This window comes from Melopsittacus undulatus, chromosome Z, assembly GCF_012275295.1.
Source record: "Melopsittacus undulatus isolate bMelUnd1 chromosome Z, bMelUnd1.mat.Z, whole genome shotgun sequence".
Taxonomy (NCBI): Eukaryota; Metazoa; Chordata; class Aves; order Psittaciformes; family Psittaculidae; genus Melopsittacus; species Melopsittacus undulatus.
In genome coordinates, this window is record NC_047557.1 from 62,144,620 (window position 1) to 62,164,896 (window position 20,277).

At 38.6% G+C, this 20,277-nt stretch overlaps 1 long non-coding RNA gene across 1 annotated transcript; it reads right to left on the reverse strand.

Moving 5' to 3' along the window:
- Positions 1 to 603: 603 nt before the first annotated feature.
- LOC115945479 (uncharacterized) lies at positions 604 to 15,331 on the reverse strand. Its single transcript, XR_004550609.1, has 3 exons — positions 15,125 to 15,331; positions 4,561 to 4,633; positions 604 to 647 (listed from the first exon to the last, which is right to left on the reverse strand). It is a non-coding gene; the product is annotated as an uncharacterized lncRNA (long non-coding RNA).
- Positions 15,332 to 20,277: the final 4,946 nt, after the last annotated feature.

Genomic DNA, 20,277 nt, shown 5'->3' on the forward strand with positions numbered 1-20,277 from the left:
TTTCTTTCTTTCTTTCTTTCTTTCTTTCTTTCTTTCTTTCTTTCTTTCTTTCTTTCTTTCTTTCTTTCTTTCTTCCTTCCTTCCTTCCTTCCTTCCTTCCTTCCTTCCTTCCTTCCTTCCTTCCTTCCTTCCTTCCTTCCTTCCTTCCTTCCTTCCTTCCTTCCTTCCTTTCTTTCTTTCTTTCTTTCTTTCTTTCTTTCTTTCTTTCTTTCTTTCTTTCTTTCTTTCTTTCTTTCTTTCTTTCTTTCTTTCTTTCTTTCTTTCTTTCTTTCTTTCTTTCTTTCTTTCTTTCTTTCTTTCTTTCTTTCTTTCTTTCTTTCTTTCTTTCTTTCTTTCTTTCTTTCTTTCTCTCTTCCTTTCTCTCTTCCTTTCTCTCTTTCTTTCTTCCTTTCTTTCTTTCTTTCTTTCTTCCTTTCTTTCTTTCTTCCTTTCTTCCTTTCTTCCTTCCTTCCTTCCTTCCTTCCTTCCTTCCTTCCTTCCTTCCTTCCTTCCTTCCTTCCTTCCTTCCTTCCTTCCTTCCTTCCTTCCTTCCTTCCTTCCTTCCTTCCTTCCTTCCTTCCTTCCTTCCTTCCTTCCTTCCTTCCTTCCTTCCTTCCTTCCTTCCTTTCTTCCTTCCTTCCTTCCTTCCTTCCTTCCTTCCTTTCTTCCTTCCCCCCCCCCCAAAAAAAAAGGTATATTTAAGATTTAGTAGTAGAAGCACACTCCTTCAGGAGTCAAAAATCACAGCATTTTTCTCCCTTAATATGTTTTTCCTTATCTAGAAGCTGTAAGCTCTCACAGATTCTGCAGGACCATTTCAGTGAGAGATGGAGGTTCAGAAGAAGACTAACAGCAGAAAATTGAGAGAGTAGCTATAAATGATCTAGCTGCTGACAGGCCTGGTTTTGCAGTCCTCAGGCTATGCAATATTTACTTCCAAGAGCAGCCCACTACTTTTTTGCATTATACTCCTACTTACAGACAGCAAATGTTGAATATATACCTTGAAGTCTTTATTCTCTGAGTGTTGTCATTCAAGAAGTATTCAAAAAACAACTCTTTTTTTCTGAGATTTAATGCCTTATTTGAACTATAATGGTGACAACACTGTGTCAAGATCATACTTGTCTGCATACTCATGGTACACAAAGCACCTCTGCCTATGCTCCTCTAAAAGCACTGCACAAGAGCTGAAGAGAGTGCAGGAATCCTGTTGCTGTCCTGGTGCTGCCAGCAACAACACTACTATTACTGAAACATCAGTTAAAAGAAGATCACTATTCCAGCTGCAAATGGTAGCATTGTCAGCCTGCCTGAAAATCATTTTGTCAGTATTCCAAAAAGTTAGCAAGATTTCAATAGCTGAGGGGAGAAGACTGGGACAGATAACCCCCAGCTTTTAGAAAAGGATAGCAAGGCAAGCCCAACTGCTGCAATAGAGCTGTTGCAGAGACATGGGATATTAAAACCCTGAAGCCTCATTAATGTCAGTTCTATAGTTCCTTTCCTTATGTTTCAAGACTGATCCACCGTAGCCTAATTTCTTCATGGTATGTGTAAATGAGAAACACTAGCAGCAGTCCCTGATACACTGAAGGCACAGCAACTACTTTGGCTTTCTTTGGCTGTTTCACTGAGTCTCTCTTCCCCTTTTCTGTATATCATTGCAGAGTGCTATCATACACACAAAGCATTTTATTAAGCTTGCTCAGTCAGTCAGCAAATATGGCATGACTTAGGACAGATGTTCTGCTAGAACAGCTGGAAAAAACTTGCATAGCAATGGTAACAACATATCTCTCTCTCCTTCAAGAAGTTAGCAGTGTGACAGGGAGTGTGCATTACCCACTTGCCCTAGTTTGCACAAAGCGACCTGTTTCACATGTTGCTGCTCAAGATGATCCCTCTGTGAAAGTCAAATTCTCTGGTTAAATATGTGGCTATGCAATGAAATGTTGGAAGGACTGCTTGAGATTAGTAATCACCAGCATACACAGACCTTTATCACATATCTGTCTTATTGCAGTTATGATTGGTCTCAGCTAGAAGGGAGTTTCATGACTATGATGTAGGCAAAACGATACTTGATGGAGCATTTGACATTCTGCTGACTAGAGGGCATGTCTTTTTAGTTCAAACAGGCATTGCCTTGGCCATGCACAACACTTTAATTTTTCCCAGCCATATTTAATTTCATAAGAAGTAAGAAACAATAATAGATATGTATATATACGTATATATATGTATTACTTTTGTGTGCGTGTGTTTGTGGCTGGGAGGGACATCACAGCCGTTAAAAATCTGTGTATTAAGAAAGCCCATGGCATTTTTTATCACTGAACCACTGTATGGCTTCAGTTGCCTGTGCCAGGATTCTCACATCTAGAGAACAGAATACTTGAGGTAATTAATTCAGATCCCCAAACACACATGCTGAAGATATATGTACAAACAGGATGTGGGTAAATGACCTACATAGAACAGAGACATATATCAAAACAGTTTGTCAGGAGCAGAAATCCTTATATCTTCGAGACAAAACTTAGGAAAATGAAATAACACATAATCTACACAAGAAAAAAATCTCAACTCTGCAACAAAATCAGTCACAGAGAAAAATTGTATTAGTCTTACAGAATTTGCATAAACAAGCCAGGATATACATGGATGTATACCCTTTCTAGGCCCTAAATATTGTCTCACATCCCAGGAATAATTCATATTTGGATGTGAACTTTAATATCAGACTCTTAAATACTACTCCTCCAATGGTCTTGCATAGACCTAGTCACTCCTGTATCACAAGGTCACTTTATTGGTGCCATCTTTCTTCATATATCTACTAAAGGGGTATGCAACTCACTTTCAGATCATTTTTTTCTGAGAAAAGAGTAGATTAACTTCACTTTTCATTACATTTTGTTTACACATAGAGTTATGAAGTAAGGGGTGAGTTTTGTTTGCAGTCAGCATTTACATCTGACTTTTAATTAACTTCGCTTCATAATTTTTAATATAGCTCTTGTGCTGAATAATATTTCTATTCCACAATAGCTGAAAGTGCAACTAATACCACATAGAGGGGGGAAAATGGCCCTAAATTACTGAACTGTTGTATTTGCAGAAGCTCTCTGCCAAGAGACTTTTCAAAGCAGTCAAACAATAAATTCATTAGAATGTCAAAATAGGGCACCAGGGGCCAAACTTTGATCCCATTGAAATCAGTGCTGATGTACTGAATAGTCCTAGTATTTGGTCCTTAAAACTATTCAAATATCTTTGGTTCAAGCAAAATAACAGACTATTACTGCAAATCTAACCTTCATTATTTTCTCTGTGCACTGAGATCTTTGTATGAATTGGGGAATAGGTTTTTGTTTGAACTGAATACTACTTATATTTGATTTTTAAAATTATTCTCAATGTTTTATTCTCTCCAGATTTCTATCACTTTCAGTGAACAAAAGCGCAGCTAGTAAACTCCCATATATATATACATATATATATATGTATACATTCCTGTGGAGACCAGGTAGCCAAATGGATAAAAGCCTTACTTCTTATTTCAAACATTGCAGGTTCAATTTGACTGAGCTCTATTTTAATTAAACTTTCTGTTTGTTTCTCCAAAAGCTATGACATATAAGTCAACCATGGTTAAAAAAGGTGGCCATTTACACTTACGGTTAGATAGAGCCCACTCCTTTGTGCGAAACACAGAAAAGAATCAGGAACACTTGGCAGAGATATGTCTTTATCTAAGTACAAAACCATACCATAGTTCAACAAAAACTGGGCAACTTTTTGGTTCCTAAACTGTGTATTTATTGGAAGAGTCTTAACATGGGATCTGTATTTCTTCTTCCCTATACTGGTTTAAAGCATCTATGGGCCAGGGATTCTGAAAGCAGCATGATATGCAAAGACAACTAATTCACATCTACCTGTGAGCCCTGTGATACTAAAGATTGTGATTGCTGAGAGCACCATCACTAGTAGGCACAATAATTGGTAATTTCTAGTGCACATCTCTGAGAGAAGTTTCAAATGACTTGTGTTTTATGGGACATTGAAAAAATCACTACATTTGGTTGGAGGTGGATACCTGAAGCTCTGCACATCTTACAGTCTTTGGGAAAGGGCGAGGTCTGTGACAGACAGCAGCAGACAGACTGGGTTCTTTGGTCCAGTGATTAACTTGTTCCAGTAGAGATAATATGAGTAAGAGGAGTGCCAAACCCAGCTAGACATTTGGATATGTTCTGTGTATCTTGCCAGAGATACCCAAAATTCAGGTCAACTTTCGATGTTGTTTGCTTACCCTTACCTGAATTAATGGTGTATAGGACAAAAGGTAGTGCAGCTTAGTGTGTTTCCTGCCTGTGTGTTATTTTAAGAGTATGGGTGGACAGGGGCAACTAATTACTTGTGAAAATAAACAAAAACCTGTTGGCTTTCACAGACTTATTTCTATGGGCCAAGACAATAGACTTCATTTCAGAAGTAAAGATACAGAGAAATAAATTTTCCATATAATTCTCTATGTCAACAAAGACCAGAAATTACAAGGAATACACATACCTCATTTCAGAGTATTCATCAACAGACAGATGTTTTCTGTAGTCTGAGACATGCTTTCAGTGGAGAAAGCAGCCTGTCAAAAATGATAAAGATGCAATGGATTTGCAACTGTACGGGAAAGTGATGTGTCTCTATGCAGACTGGAGGTGAAGCAAACAAATATTACTCAGTTTACTGAGAGAATGAGGACTGATATAGAGTACAATTAACCTGTTAACATTCAGACAGTCTGCCTAGTATATGTACAGTTTCCCTAATTAAAAGAAAACAACGTGACCCAGAACTTATCACATGCAAAAAGATTGAGATGATCAGTCAATTTGGCCATCTAACGAGCTGTCTTTAAAATGGTGGTTGGTTAAATGGTGGAATCAAATATGCAAAGATAAGATAAGAAACTGAATCTGTAAAGTGTTCTAAAGCCCACAGAATGCAACTGTAGTTTCAAGGAGACTTGGATAGGGTTTACATAGCTAATTCTGTGTGTTTCTGAAGGTCAAGTCCATTTTGTTTATTTTTTGAAGGGATTTTATGACTCTTAATTTAACCACTACCTGTGTGTTGGATTATGATTGCTTTTATTGTAAACTACATGCTATGTGAGGCTCTAAGTTTATAAACCATTTAATTATTTTTTAAGTTTTGGAAGTAGTGGTGTTTTAAAATATATCTTGTTTGAGAAGCAGCCAAGTCTTACAACTTATATATACCTTATCAGCTTGGGTGCAGTACTTTTATGATGTGTGTACCTTGCAACAACATGGCAGATTTTTTTTATACGTTAGATGCTTAATGAAAGTTCTTCTTTCACACACTGTAAAGTTAGGCCCAGAGCTAAAATATTGTAATCAATTTTCAGACATTTTGGGATAGTTTAGAAGGAATTAGTCATAATCTGGTTTCTTTCTTTATTATTACCCTAATGAAAATTTTCAGAGGGAAGCTCAGTTGTGTTCTCTCTGACCTGGCTGGCTAAGTTACTTGTTAGGATATGAAGTATTTTAATAATATGGAATAATATTAATTTACTACTTATAGTCCGGAGTCACATGCACTGAAATACACTGCAGTGAGGTATAGATATGAATTGTGAAGGTACATCCATTATTCAGGTTTGAGGAATGGGGTATTGCCAACAAACCATAGATGGCTCTACATGGAAGTCTATTCTCTTCTAACCGCATATAACAGAGTAATTTGTATATTATGTTAATCATGAAATTTTTGTTAGCTACTAATCTCTATTTCTTGGATCACAAAATTTTACTCTTCCAAGAAGTTTGATTTTGGCTGTTTGTCTCGTTGTTCTGACGCCTAGTTGAAGTCAGGACAGGAGCATTCCTCATGTTTGAATTTTCACTTGTTTCTTGAGCAATTTTGGCTCTTAGAGATTACATCCTGACATCCTACCTATTCTTTACTTTTTCCATAATTAAATTAGGAACAGAGATATTTTAAAGTCTTTTGAACGCTGGAGACCTCAGCTGCTTCAGAGAATTTCTATGGCTAAACTGTCCCAGGCAGCCATGAGGAGAAAGGCATTTCAAATTACAGCAGCAACTTCCCCCCAAATGCTGTATTCTGCCGTTTTGTTATTGTTACTGCCCTCTTCATTTATTGCTTTATAAGGTCTTTTCTCATTAAGAAGTAGAGTACTTACCAGTTTCCTAAGTCAAATTGTCATACTAATAATAATTGAGTATGTATCCATGCATGGGGTAACAGGACAAACAGTTAAATTTACTTGAAAACATATATCAGCACCTGCATTTTCTAAGAGCTTATTGACTCATACAGTGAGTAAATCTAAACCTAGCTTTGAACATATTCCTCTAAGATACCAGTTTTTCCGTGTTTTAGAAACATTAAGGTTCCCCCTGCCCAGCTAAACAATAACGTTATGAATGAGGTGTTCATATACATGTGTGAAAGAAAGAAAAAAAAAGGTTTGCCTGATGCTCAGATCTGATCCAGACTGTCTGAATTTCACAAAGGTTACACAGTGCTTGCCAGGTTACTTACTGAGTTTGAAAGCAACTCATCAAGTGTCTGCTGCTAGAGCGGCTGCAGCAGCTGCGGGATGATTCATGCTGGGGGCCTGGGGGTGGATGGGCTCACATCCTGCTCTTCCAAGCCCCTCCCTCCCAGACCACCCCAAGGATGCTTCTCCTCGCAGTTTCTTGCCAAAGGCTTGGCTGAGGTTGGGTGCCCCACTAATGACCTGGAGAAGGCAGAAACATGCTGGCACAGTTTGGGACTGGACACATCCATAAACTTTGAGATGAAATCGTATTCACTTTTGTGCTTCAGGACCAAATATTTGCAAGGGGTGGGAAGCACTAAGCAGTTTCTACCTCCCTCACATATCCCTACTGTCTTTTAACTCAATAAACTGACGTGGCTGACACAATGACACAAAATGTTTTGAAGTTGCTTTGGAGAATGGACTGCAGCCCCGTAATGGGTCCTAGGTTGGAAATGAGAAAGTTTCATTGTTAAGGACAACCAGTTCTCAGTTGCTTTTCCTGACTCTATTGCAGGCACTTGGGAGACAAATGATGTGCTTTACATGAGCATGGCCATGGATTATTTTCTTCATTTCCTGAATGGAAGGGAAATTTAAACCACATTTGACTTAGAAGCACAAAACTGTTGGTACATCTGGAAGCAAAAATTAAAACCACCTCAAAGAGCTCCAAAAAAGTGTGAAGGAAATGAACTTTATCCTACAATGATCAGAAAGGATATCACAGGACATACTGAAGAATTAATGAAACACACTTCAAGAACCAAGACTGCGTGACAGGAGGCTGGTTATAACCAGGTTTGCTCAGTAAAATATTAAAGGCCATTTCTCCCTACCCATTTACTTTGACTTACTACAGAGCACTTTAGGAAGGGTAAGAGACTAATAGGTACTGAAGAGGCTGTGACTCCAGAGTGCAATAGAGGGTAATAGCTTGAAAGTTCTGCAGAGAAAATTTGGTCAGAAAGTGTAAATTAAAGAGGGTTGCCCCAGAAACAGGCGTTTTAGTAAAGTTGATAACTTTTAAACAACATTTCACAGATCAGCATTTGTTTTAGAAATGGAATTGTTTTAAAAACATAAAAATGGCATATTGCACCATTTTATTTATTTTTACTTTGAAAAGGCTTTCAGTAATGTTAAAATATTGCAATGTTTATACAGATATTTTAAGGGCTGGAATGTGACCAAGACTTTTTTACCAAACCAGTTTTCCCTCCCAAGTGAACCTCATGGATCATTTCTGAATGTTGACTTTTTCTACCTACTCTCTATTAAGAATTAAAAAAAAGTTAGGTGGAAACTCATTCTCTAACAAGTTCTATTATGTGATTTAGTTGTTGATCTTAAACATGTACTCTATAGCATTTTGCAAATACTGCTTCTTGTCAACTACCCAGATAGAAACAGGGACCACAAAAAGTACCCAGATGAGCAACAAGGCTCAGTCATGTTCCTCCAGGTGACCTTGAAGAGCACAGAGTCATTAAAACATGCAATTGAAAGCACTCAAGCACACAGCTTCATTCTTCAACTAAAGCTGAGCTTGGGCAGCTTCCTGACTGCTCAGAAGATCAAGGAACAATTCTGCCTCTCCTTCAGGCATGGTCTTTCCCAAGGCTCAGTGGAGATGATCACCAGACCTGCCAGAGGCCTGTGCAGTGCCCATGAAAGTGGAACACTCAACAATTAATGTTAGGCTTGCCAGAATAATTTGTCCCAAAGCTGTCACTATTGTGAATATTAATCGTTCCTTCTTAGTCCCATGTTATAACGACTGGTATTTAATATTGAAATAGACAGATGATAAATCAAAGCAGTAAGTGTGGTGAAATCTCCTCAAAATATAAAATACTTTTTTTTAAAAAAGTAATACCAATCATCCAGAACAGCACCTGTAGGTTTAACTTTTATAGATCAGAAACAAGAATATTTTGCAATATCCTTTGAACACACACTGGTTTAAGGCTGGAAAGGAAGTAGGTGCTTGCAGGTTTGTTGTATGACTTCTTTTTAAATGTACACTTATTAGTTTGAGAACCACCAAACTAGACAATAATACATAAATCACTGAATCTCTCAGTTATTCAGACTGGAATAAACACTGAATACTCCATTCCAAGCAGTAGATCTTCAGATTTTTCTAAATCCTGAGCTTTACTGGAATGCTGAAAGACACTTGTGCTAAGTTTTGCTATATCAAAGTTTGTTGAGCCACCTCAGGGCTTGTTAGGTTATCTTTTAACTGATGATGGGTGAACTGTGGTAGATTTAGAGATCTGAGTGACTCAAAAGAGATCTGAAATGGTTAAGGTGCTTTCTGAGCACCTTTGTTGAGTGCAAGATATGTAAAGCATCATTAAACAGGGTGAATTCAAGTGGTGGCATTGTTCACAAAAAGAGACACTTTGAAAGATCCACATGAGTAAAGCCTGTGTTATCACACTTCAGTTATTCTGAATTAAGTTTCAGTAAATTTATAAGATTTTAGTCCTTCACTGATAATTCAATGGTTTAGGAGGACTGTAGAAGAGACAAAAAGACATAGAAGAGCATTCTAGGTGTATTCTTACATAAAAATCCTAGCAATAAGAATGATGCACTTCAAAATCAGCTAATTTATGCTTGACCTGAGCTAGAAACCAATCTTCCTGAAGTTGGAGCCTCAGCTCCCCAATGGAATAATTAAACAGATGTTTCTAGCTAGAATGTTTCACATTTTATTGTAACATTTTAACAGTTCACTGTGTCTAGGATTGGCTCTGACTGTTCCTGATTTTGCCTGAAAAAAAATTGCTCTGTTGGTTTTCATTTTTTTTTTTTGGGGGGGGGGTGGGGGGAGTGTTTGCTTGCATGTTTGTTTCCTTGTTTGGGGTTTTCTGGGGTTTTGTTTTGGTGTTTTGTTTTGTTTTTTGGGGTGGGGAAGTTTTTTGTTTTTTAAGTAGGAAAAAGCAGAAATATTTGAAGCCACCCAGGAGGTGTAGGATTATACAAGCAGTCCTATCAACACAACGGCAAGTGATGACAAAAATGCTGTGGACCAGAATGAAGTTAGTCATGGCATTCACTGAATGCATCATACCACAGCACAGCACCAGAGGGGTGGGCTGGCTGCAGAAGAGTTCCCAGGCCTCCCCTCTCACCAAATGCTCCAGCTGTCAAGTCTTGCTCCTGATCTCACAAGCCCTTGTATATTGTGAGACACAGAAAAGGACAGGCAGCAAGATGTGGGTCTGGGAGCCAAAGCCTCCTGAGCTGTTTTGATGGTGCAGTACAGGCTTGTCAGCATACTGACTCTGTCCCTTTCGTGCTTCAGTTTCTACCTCTTCCACAGCAACTGGAAAGAACTACCTAAGTGAAACTCCCAGCCTGCTATCAGGACCTCCATTATCACTTCCTGCTGTTACTGAGTCTCTACACTTCTGATACTCATCTGGCAGCCCTTGCTGATGACATCTTTAAAAAGGAATCCTTTAGAGAATCGCCTTTTTCATTCTCTGCTCCCACTCTCTGCTTTCAGTGCTTCCAACATCAACTAGAAGTTATTATTTCCTCCCTAAATCTGCAAGTTACTCCTACACTACTCCCATAGTCTCACAGTTTCTATGGCTGCCCAATGCCCCACAGCTCTGATCCCTAGCTACACAGACAATTCCTTGTGCAGGATGCAAAGCTCACGACAAAGGGCCATGACCTTGGAAAACAATCGTTTTTGTCTAAGTACAGCCATTCATAAGTGGTCTAAGAGTCTAATGGGTAAACATAGGTCCTGGCCCTGTAGATGCTTTTTAAGATCTTTGAGAAGCCTGATTATCAGATCTTGAAAGAAATCTCATGGTAGCCTTACAGTAAATCAAACGATCCCTTTCCCTTTGCTCGCATTTGTGGTTTGAATCATTTACAATAAGCCTGTTTTCAGAGGCAGAAAGAGGTGGTTGCGTTGGTGGATAAATCTCAAAGCTCTTTCACGGATGCTGCTTCCCAGGAAATACGGTAAAAATATGGCTATAATTGACCTGCACATAATGATATCGGATGAAACTAGAAGGCATAGCCCAAGCTGGCTTGTAATCAGCTCAGTCTGATAGTGAGAGCAGTCTTCATTTGAAAAGGAAGAAACAGTGACCCAGAAGATTGACTGTGTAGCAACAGCTTCATGCTGATGGACCAACATATGGGAACCATAGATCCAAACCTGGAGAGCTCTATCTGCAAAATTAAATTGTCAGGTGATGCTGGCCTCACACACCACCTCACAGAACATCTTTCTTCCAGCTTCTGGAAAGCTGAGGAAAAGACAAATCTGGATTACTTCAGTGGCCCTTGAAGGCCTCTGGACACTGACACTAAGCAAATATGCCGTATATCTTCTCTGCTGTTCTTGGGGCTGTGAATGTTCAGTCAGGCAGCAATGTTGCCAAGAGAAGGTAAGCTAACGTTGGGAGTCTGCCCAGAATCAATTCCAAAAAGTGATTTTTTTTTGCAGTGCAAGGTATTTACAATCACCTGGTGCTATCAGCTCAGGAATGTGAGAATACAAACAACTGGCTGCGTCCCGGCACTATGGGAGAGTTACCTTTAAGAAACTAGTGATGATGAGAGTGCTTTATGTCTTCTGTGACCCAGAAAAGGCAGTACACCCAGTTCAGTGCTGGGTTTCTATATGAGATGCCAGATCAAAGAGGTTACTAAGAACTTCACTCACATCTTCAGTAGCTTTAAAAATTAATCTAATTCATGAAGCCTTCATAAAGCCATACTGTGGGCTAGATCTTGCTTTCCAAATCTTCCCTGCACTCCCCTGAAAAGCATTTTCTTTCACACCATAAGCTCTGGGGAAGAAGCAATGCTTGTTTTTGCACTGGCCTTACTACTAAGAGCCCTGCTTTTAGCAAAGACGTTGGTACGAAAGCAATGTACCTTTTAGAAGACTCAGACTTCTGAGATATTTTAGGTTTGGAGCTACATGACAGGAGCTGCCAACAAGTGATCCATCAAAAGAGAGTGGTACAGGAGATGAAGAAGGTATTCATAGTGCCTGAAGACTTCTACGGTTTTAATGCATTATTTTTTTTTTAAGTAGTTTATCCTCAGGAACAAACCATGAGAATACATGAAATAACATCTCATCCATTAAGCGTTACTTTCACGCATTCATACCATTATAAGAAAAGGTCGCTCAGGAAAGTCAGAAGAATATTTTCTGTTCTAGATTACATTAAGTTGCTGATAAAAAAATTTGAACTTCTTAACTTGATTTGGTAAAGAGAATCATGCAAGGCAGCACAAACTCAGTAAATCCCAGCACAGACTAGCTGCATCTCAGGCCTGATTGTGCAGGATAAGGACATGCCATCTCTCTGTAGACTCCAAAGCAAGCAGATGGTTGCCACAGACAGAGAACAAATGGGAACTCAGTTCATTTGACCTCCAAGAACAGCTGTGGTAAACTGCTTTAATGCTGATACTGGTGGTGTTGCACATATTTGTCCTAAGCAACAAGCAGGACTCTCATTTAGACTGGAGTGTTAGGGCCAGATGTCTCTCTTCAAATATTCCTTGCCAAAATCTCAGCCTACCCGTCAAAGCTTATGCAAAGAAGACAGGCAGTGCCCAACTGGGAGAAATGCTGAATCTGCACCAGAGGGGCTGTTGGGCATAGACTGGATCCTGGGAGCTGCATTAACCAAGTGGCACAGTGTTACATAGAGCACAGTTTGGAACAGTACATCCCTGCCCCATGTGGCAAATGTCACAAAGCCTCCAGTGTTTTGGGACATTTTACAACTGAAATTACTAAAAGCTTCTGGTTAGTATTTTGTATGTGTTAAAATAAAACATTCAGCAGAGCTGAAATTTATTAATTTTGAAAACTAAGCCATCTGGAGCATTAGCTGCTTAATTACAGCAAAAACAGTCATGAATGAACAATGTGAAACACTTTCTATTTTCCATTGCAGGATTCAGAGTGTGCTTGAGCCTTTTTATTCCTTGATTTAAAAAAAAAATAAATAAATATGCAAGCAGTCATGTTATGATACTCCTTTAGCTTTGTTTTTTTTTGTTGTTTTCCTTTTTTTATGGAGTAAAAAATCCCCAGAAAATCAAAGAACAAACCCTTCCACCCCAAAACCAAAACCTAAACCTTAATTACGTAGTGGTAAAATTCGGTCTGTCTTTACAAAGCAGTGCTGACAACAATTACCATATATAGATGAGTACAGAAGAAAAATAATCAAAAAAATATGTTTCGTTTCTCGGTTTCTTATTGCATTTAATGCAATTTTTCCCCACAAGGTTAAAAATCACTTGTCTTTTTGTGCTTTCATTCATTCTAACCATTTCTGATACTAGGGTAAAACCCAACTTGAAACAATGTGGACTTAATGAGTTTACTCTGCTTGAAACAGGGAAGCCTTTGTCCCACATGCCCTAGGCAATTTAAAACACAATGCCCCTATCCTCCTTTGCCATGAGTCCTTCAGTCAACATTCCCTATGGTTTATGACAACTGAACCAACAATTAGGCCTTAGGCATTCAAACATGACGTTTGAAATAGAGGGTGCATTGACATGTATGAACCCTGTAGTGTTCTGCAGTTGTCTCCTGCAATATAAAGGTGCAAAGGTAAATTTAGAGGTTGCTGTTACAACCAATCATTTTCCATGGCTGTTTTTTCACTATCATTATTCCATGAAAGAGTGAAATCTAGAAGCTGCTCTATATAACATGAGTTTTTGAGAGCGGGATTTTACCAAACATTTACAAATGTTTCCCTTCTCCCACTCTGATGCTACAGTGGCATCTAAAGCACTAAAGCACTCTTCTACAGTGTCCCTGGGCATGTCCCAACCCTGAAGCTGTTCCCTGTTGCAGGCTGATAAAGAACGAATGCTACCTAACAGGTTTGTCCTGAAGGGAAACTGTCTGATACAGCAGATTCCCGGAGCCTGCAATGCCTGTTCCACTGAAATCCAGAAACCCCAGGTGCTGGTGTGACTAGTCAGGGGTATTTAAAGCAGTCCCTGAGATGTTCTGTATTTGCCCTACTGCTCAGTGAATGGGGGTATCAAAAGGAGGGAAGACTGAGCTCAGGTGCAACCAGCTAGTTAAAGAGGCAGCCGCAAAGCAGACTGAAACACCATTTCTGCACATAGGGCTCTCTGGGTCTACTTGAAGGTCACTTAACTGACGCTGGGGTAGTGGGGTGGTGATGCTGTTGCCAGCTTCTCCACACTAGTTTTTCCATGGTCATTACTGCCATTTAGCGGTGAGGTCTATCAATAGATGAAACAGCTTTCCTACTGGGAATTCCACACCTGGATGAATGGCTGCATGTGGATTACCAACAGTATCATTTGGGTGGTTACTTCCAGAAACAAAACAGTTTTCAGAGTGCCAGAAAAACACATTGCAAGATTCTGAGACCAGATGGATCACTAATAATCAGTATTAATACAGGATGAGAAAATAACGACAGCCTGTAGATTTATCAACTGAAAGACTGACAAGAAATGAGGATTGTCCAACTTCATAAGGGAAAGAACGGGCAAAGAAAAGAAAGAAAAGGTATTTCAATGCAGATAGCAAATCACTGATAGAGCTGACCTATATTCCCCATTTCAGATTGCTAGGACATAGGCACTGGTACACTCCTAGGTAATAAGTGGTTGGAGATCATTCCTGCCCATCTGGCAACAGGCCTTGCCTAGTTTCGAAATGTGTGTAATGTGACATGTATTGCACAGCATTCTTCAAAGGCTTAACTTCACATGCTGGGGTTGAAAGTTCCACACGTTTGATAATGGCAAAAACAACTTCAGCTATATTTGTACATTGCTCAAACACATGACATTTCTGTATTTTTCATATTGTAATCAGCCTAAACACTCAGATACCAATTGTGTGCTAACTGTTTTGAGCAAGTTAGTGCAAAATTTAATTTGTGTTCAGCCATCTGATTCAAGGGGAATGTAAAATATACTTGTTGCACCATTGTCACATGTTACAGTAATTTGCTCAGCATGACTTCCTGGAGTTGAACCAAGTGGCTGAAAACAGCTAGCTTTCAGGACTCCTACCACAGCAGACAATAACAGAAAAACTCCCTAGAAACACTTTAAGGAACTAAAACAGAAAGAAAACCAGGCTGAATAGAAGACAAGCATTTCTTAACTCTTCATTATCTTTTCTTTAACATGTCTCTGAAACAAAGCAACACCTGAGACATGGGGAGCTGTATTGCAGAAACATTTGACAGATAAATACTTTGGAGGCCAGATAAGCTGCTACAATTTGAGTTTTGTCATGGTTTTCCAGGGGGTTTTCTAAAAGTTACTGAGCAAACTGGATAACTGCTACACAAATCATCTTCACAGGCTTTTACTCTCACTGTGCTCCAGTTTATTCTTCCATTTGCTAAAACTGTATCTCACTCAAGTGAGGTACCATTTTAATCAGTGTCAATGGAATAACTGAGAACGCAATGCATTTCTTAAACACACCTCATATAGCAAAGCATGTAGGCATATGCTTACCTTTAAGAAGGTGAATCAATCCAGTAGATTATGCCTTGCTAAAACTGAGAGTCTAAAGTTAAGATCATGCTTGTATACTTGGGTAGACCAAGTTGCCACTAAGCATTTTTCCTGTTTGCTCTCATGTGAGGCTTCTGTTTAAATCACCTGCGCTGTTTGCACACCAGTGCTGTGTAGGTGTAGCATGCAGCTGCCACAGTGCAGCCACTGACAACGCCTCAGCTCTTCAGGGTGCTGAAACAGGTCTAGGTCTTTTATAATCACTGATTCTACAGGAGGTGACAAAGAGAGGCAAAACAATTCCTTTGTAATGCTCAAGAGTCTCTTCAATTTATTAGGCTGGCAAACAAGTACTGCTAAACTTTTTTGCAGCCTGTCATTTTGCTGGATGATTTCCAAGTGTGAGTGGAAATAGCAGCAACAGCAATTGAGGTTATCTGCAATAGGATTACCAGATTTCCTACAATAGTTCTTGGAGGCAGACCTCTCTATTGTGCTCCAGTGGAAGAGATCTGAGTCCTGGAAGAGAGGAAAGTCTCCACTGCAGTTCTGTTCAACAGCACCCAGTTTTTTCCTACTATGATGCACAACCTGCTGCCTTTGACTTGTCACCTACTCTGCCCTCACGTGCCTCTTTTCCATTATTCTTGTGCTGGCAAGGGAGCTGCTTAATCTTCTGAACTGCTATGCCAAGATGCTTCACCCTTCCTCCCTCTTTCCCACGAGGCTGTGGCCATACTTTTACAGTTTTCTGCCTGCAACACATGGAAAGCCATTTCTTATACCATCCTGCTTGTTCCTGCTCCCCAAATTTTTAACTTATGAATTCAACAGATTTGTCCACATGTCTTCTCTTTCTCCATGGTTAGAATTTATAAAGGAAAGATACGACAGGAAAATTGATGCCGTATTAAAAAAGGAAGGTATGAAGAAGTGTTTGCAAAGAGAGAGAGCATACTCAGTCCTGTCAGTCTCCATGGCTTGCATGAGATGATCAGTGCAGTAATTTGGGCTTCCTTAATGCTCATTGTGGCACATACATCTCCTGTTACATGGCACTTCCTTCTTCATCCTTGGCATGTCAAACAAGTAGGGCAGTACTGATTATGGCTAGACTGTACTACAGGTAGTCATCCCAGCCATCAGGCAGCTGCCAGACAAAATGGATATGGCTGTTCTCCCTACTTTTCTCCCCAAAACTGGTGGTGCCAGTATTAGAGTTACAATTATTTCCTTAGCTGTTAAAGATATTAAATATATGGGAGCTTTACTTCCTGAAGACCTCTTCTGTCTGTCGAATTCAGTGAAAGCTGACCAAAAAGGAATACTATTATGAGCAGAGGGATGATGGGAAGCAAAGCAGTCACACAGGTCTTCCTTTCTTCAGATGAAACAAATAAACATATGCACACATTTACTTTCCTAAACTTCTCCAAATTCATTTGACCTCCTGGGTGGTACTTTTGGTCTTGCTGCCCAGCACCCTCTTCTGTACTTCAAAGTCACAGTCCCTGCTGTCTGAGTACCATAGGTGACATTATATGTAGTTTATATTATATTTTATATATATATTATACTTTATATATAAAGTATATATTGTCACATATATATGTATACATATATGACTTTATATATACTCATGTATATATAATAAATATACACATATATCTATTATGTCATAATATGACATTTATAATATACATACATATACATATATATAATTAATATACAATTTATATATATATATATATATATATAATGTCACCTCTGGTATTCAGACATATACATATATAAAATCCCCCAAGCCCCCTGTAATTTAACCCTTTCACATCTGGAAGGAAAAAGCTACATGCAATGTGCGAAAAGCTACATGCAATGTGTGAGTATTAGGGAAATAACTGATGTGCAAGCCACAGAAATAAGCACTGACTCAGGTAATACCCTTTACAGTGCAATTTTGTCTAATAGCCAGCTGCATTTTGGCATTTAAATCCAAAATTTAATACTGGAAGGAGGAAGAGGTCAACTGTACTTCAATCTCCTTGCAGAACCAATCTCTACAGAATAGTGGTATAATATTTAGTAAAGTACAACAGAAGGACTGAGCCCTACAATATATTTAGTTTTACTGACCTTTGCCTTACAACTGCACATTCCCACTCCCCTTACTATAGACATTTATTCAGATTTTTTTTTAAAGTTATTATTTTTATAAACAGTCTCTGGATGATTGCCTCAAGAAGTTACTCAATTATATATAATGCTGATGCAGATAAGCAATATATTCTGAGGAGGATATACCATTAATTAACATGTCATCTTCCTTATTACTGCCTTATTCACATTTTAATCCCTTTGTCAATGATGTTCCATTCGTAAATAACTCTGGCAAGTGACTTTTGCCACACTCTAAGACACAACATTTGTTGACTGGAATGTAAAATAGACTTTTTGTCTGAGAGTGTCATCTCTCCTTGAACAAGAAACCTCATTTTAATGTGATGTCACACACCTAAATAGTTACTTTGGAGTTTATTTTTAAATGCAGCAGTCACTGTAGACTTTATTATTCTTCTGCTATCATACAGGCCAGTAATGCAAGTGCCCCTACACTAACTTATTTTTTGCTGTAGGGAATTGCATTATAGATATTGCTACCTCTCCCAAAGTCACAAATCATTTATTTCATTTAAATTCTTGCTCAGGCTAATCGTCCCAAACTACCAATTCACTCACTGATGCTGAGATAAACTCATTGCCCTCACATGCTGAGGCAAACAATTTTCCAAATTGCACTTGATAGATGGTTCCCTAAAATGTTTGTAAAGTTGAAAATGTAACATTTTGATTTCATATATTATAAACTAACAGAATAGCAGATGTACCTTCAATCTCCTTATTTCATTTACATTGAGCTCAGTGAGGTACCCTAACAAAACCTGTAGACTCAGTTGGAGAGTGTCTTCCTCATAACAAAGGCTAAAGCTAAATAAAATGATTGTCAGGATGCTATGATGAACAAGCATGGAGTTTTCCTTTCCAGAGGCTTCCTGCCTTTCTCCCTGACTCTGAATGATAAAGTCGATCTGAATGTCTGTGTCTGTGTGGTCAGCCAGGGCAAATGCTCTCAGTGTTCCAGTCATTTACTGTGGGTAAGGGACTAGCTGTTCTCCCACCTTTCCTGTACAGCTGTGTTTCCTTGAAGGAGGGGTTTCATCCACATATGGAGCCAGACAAAATGCTTTTGAGAGATGGGTGGTAAAGGCATCCTTTGAAGTTAGGTGTGACCACAGGGCTTCAATGAAAGTATTATGCAAAGGAACCAATTCCCTCTTCCTTTGGTACTGATGAAAGCTTCAATATCTGGAGGAGTAGCCTAGAGGAATCTCATAAAAGAAACCCTTTTAGAATATTCTGTCAATGATGTTTGGTCTTACATATGGAGTTTATTAGTATTTCTAAAAGTAGGTTCCAGATAGATATAAACATTTTGATTAGAGGCAAGACAAATGCATTTTAAGTGTATGCTAAGTGATGATATAAAAGTGACAAAAAAAACTAAATAAAAAACCCCACGCAATGCTAAATGAGAAGTGATGAATTTCATTAATTAAACACCTTAAATTTATCTAATTTTCAGAGATTATTACAAGCTCTGAATTTTCGCAGTAAGAATTTCTTATGTCTTAAGGCCCAAAGATAATGTCTGATGATCATTGGCACATGAAGATACAACAGTACTAATGAAACATTTAAAAGGAAGAATATTGCCAGGATCATTTTAAAGCATTAATAGCAGTAAACTGCACTGATTTTTATGAATTCATTAGGATTGACTCTATCAGAAATGACCTGTTAAGGGGCCATCCAAGGTTCAAGTGAACTTCACTAGTTCTATAGCAGATGGTTGCCACATCTTTTTAAATTCAAAATTTTTTTTAATTTAAAAGAGTTAAAATTAAAAGCAATAATAATATCTGCTTATATAAATAAAGGAAGCTGATCTAGTTTTACATATTTTCCAAATGGGGAAAATTAATTCATTTCCATTTGGGAACAAGCGACTACAAATTATTACTTAATAAAAAAAATAGTACCGCTAGTTTTGAGTTCTCTAATCAGAAAAAGTATTTGAAACCGTAAAATGTACTTTAAATGGTTCAAAATTAGGCCAGACTGATTGAAGTTCAATTAACTGAAGAATATTTAATCTTTACACTAAAATCTTGAGGTCTATTTTCTCCTTTGTATATTTATAACACTCTCAGCAGCATTACTTGGACGTAACTGATGAAACATATGCCCTTTCCAGCTTATGTCTGAGGCAACTGAGGCACGGACCCCAGTTGTGGTGCAACCAAAATTGTTTATTGAGTGAGCTTACAGGCTTCTATAGACCCCTGTTTAGCAGTTAATAATTGTTAGTATTGGTTAGTTTCTTATCAGTACTTTTCACAACACCGTAACGCTTTTCCCGGACGATGACATTACTGATAACATGCCCTTGCTTGAACAACTTGTTTGAACCCAGATAGATAAGCACATTTTTCTGTTACCACTTTCTGCTACATTTTTACTTTCCATTTTTCTTGAACACATTCTTTTGTCCACATTGGAGACTTTCATTAACTCCTGAGAAAGTCCCGGGTGAAACATCTCATCTTTGTCTTCAGTAACTTCTTTGTTTCATGTCTACAGTTCTCAGAGATTATCTTGGTGTTCTAAGTTTGACTCCTCTTGACTTGTTCACTTCTCTCATGGTCTGCAGTTGATGAGGGTCAGGATGTTTGTGCTCTCTTTCAGGTCTGCTGGAGTAGCTTCTTGTGCAACATTCCCCACATATGTCTTAATGACAATGGTGCTTACTTATTCGAGTGTATAGAGCTGAATTGAATTCCAAGTTTGAGATCAGAAACAAATTATTCTTCTGGGTGTATGGGCCAGACTTTTCCTTCCCTCTCCCTTTCCCTCTGCCTTAGCAATTCCCCTTCCCCTTTCATTTCCCCTTCACTTTTACCCTTCCCCTTCCCCCAATTCTCCTTAGTTTTATTTATCAGATTTCCATAAGTGTGTTGGTTTGACACACACAGACAGTTTTGCACATGTATGAGACTAATGTGGACACCCTTACACTCCAGTATTTCCTGTTTTCC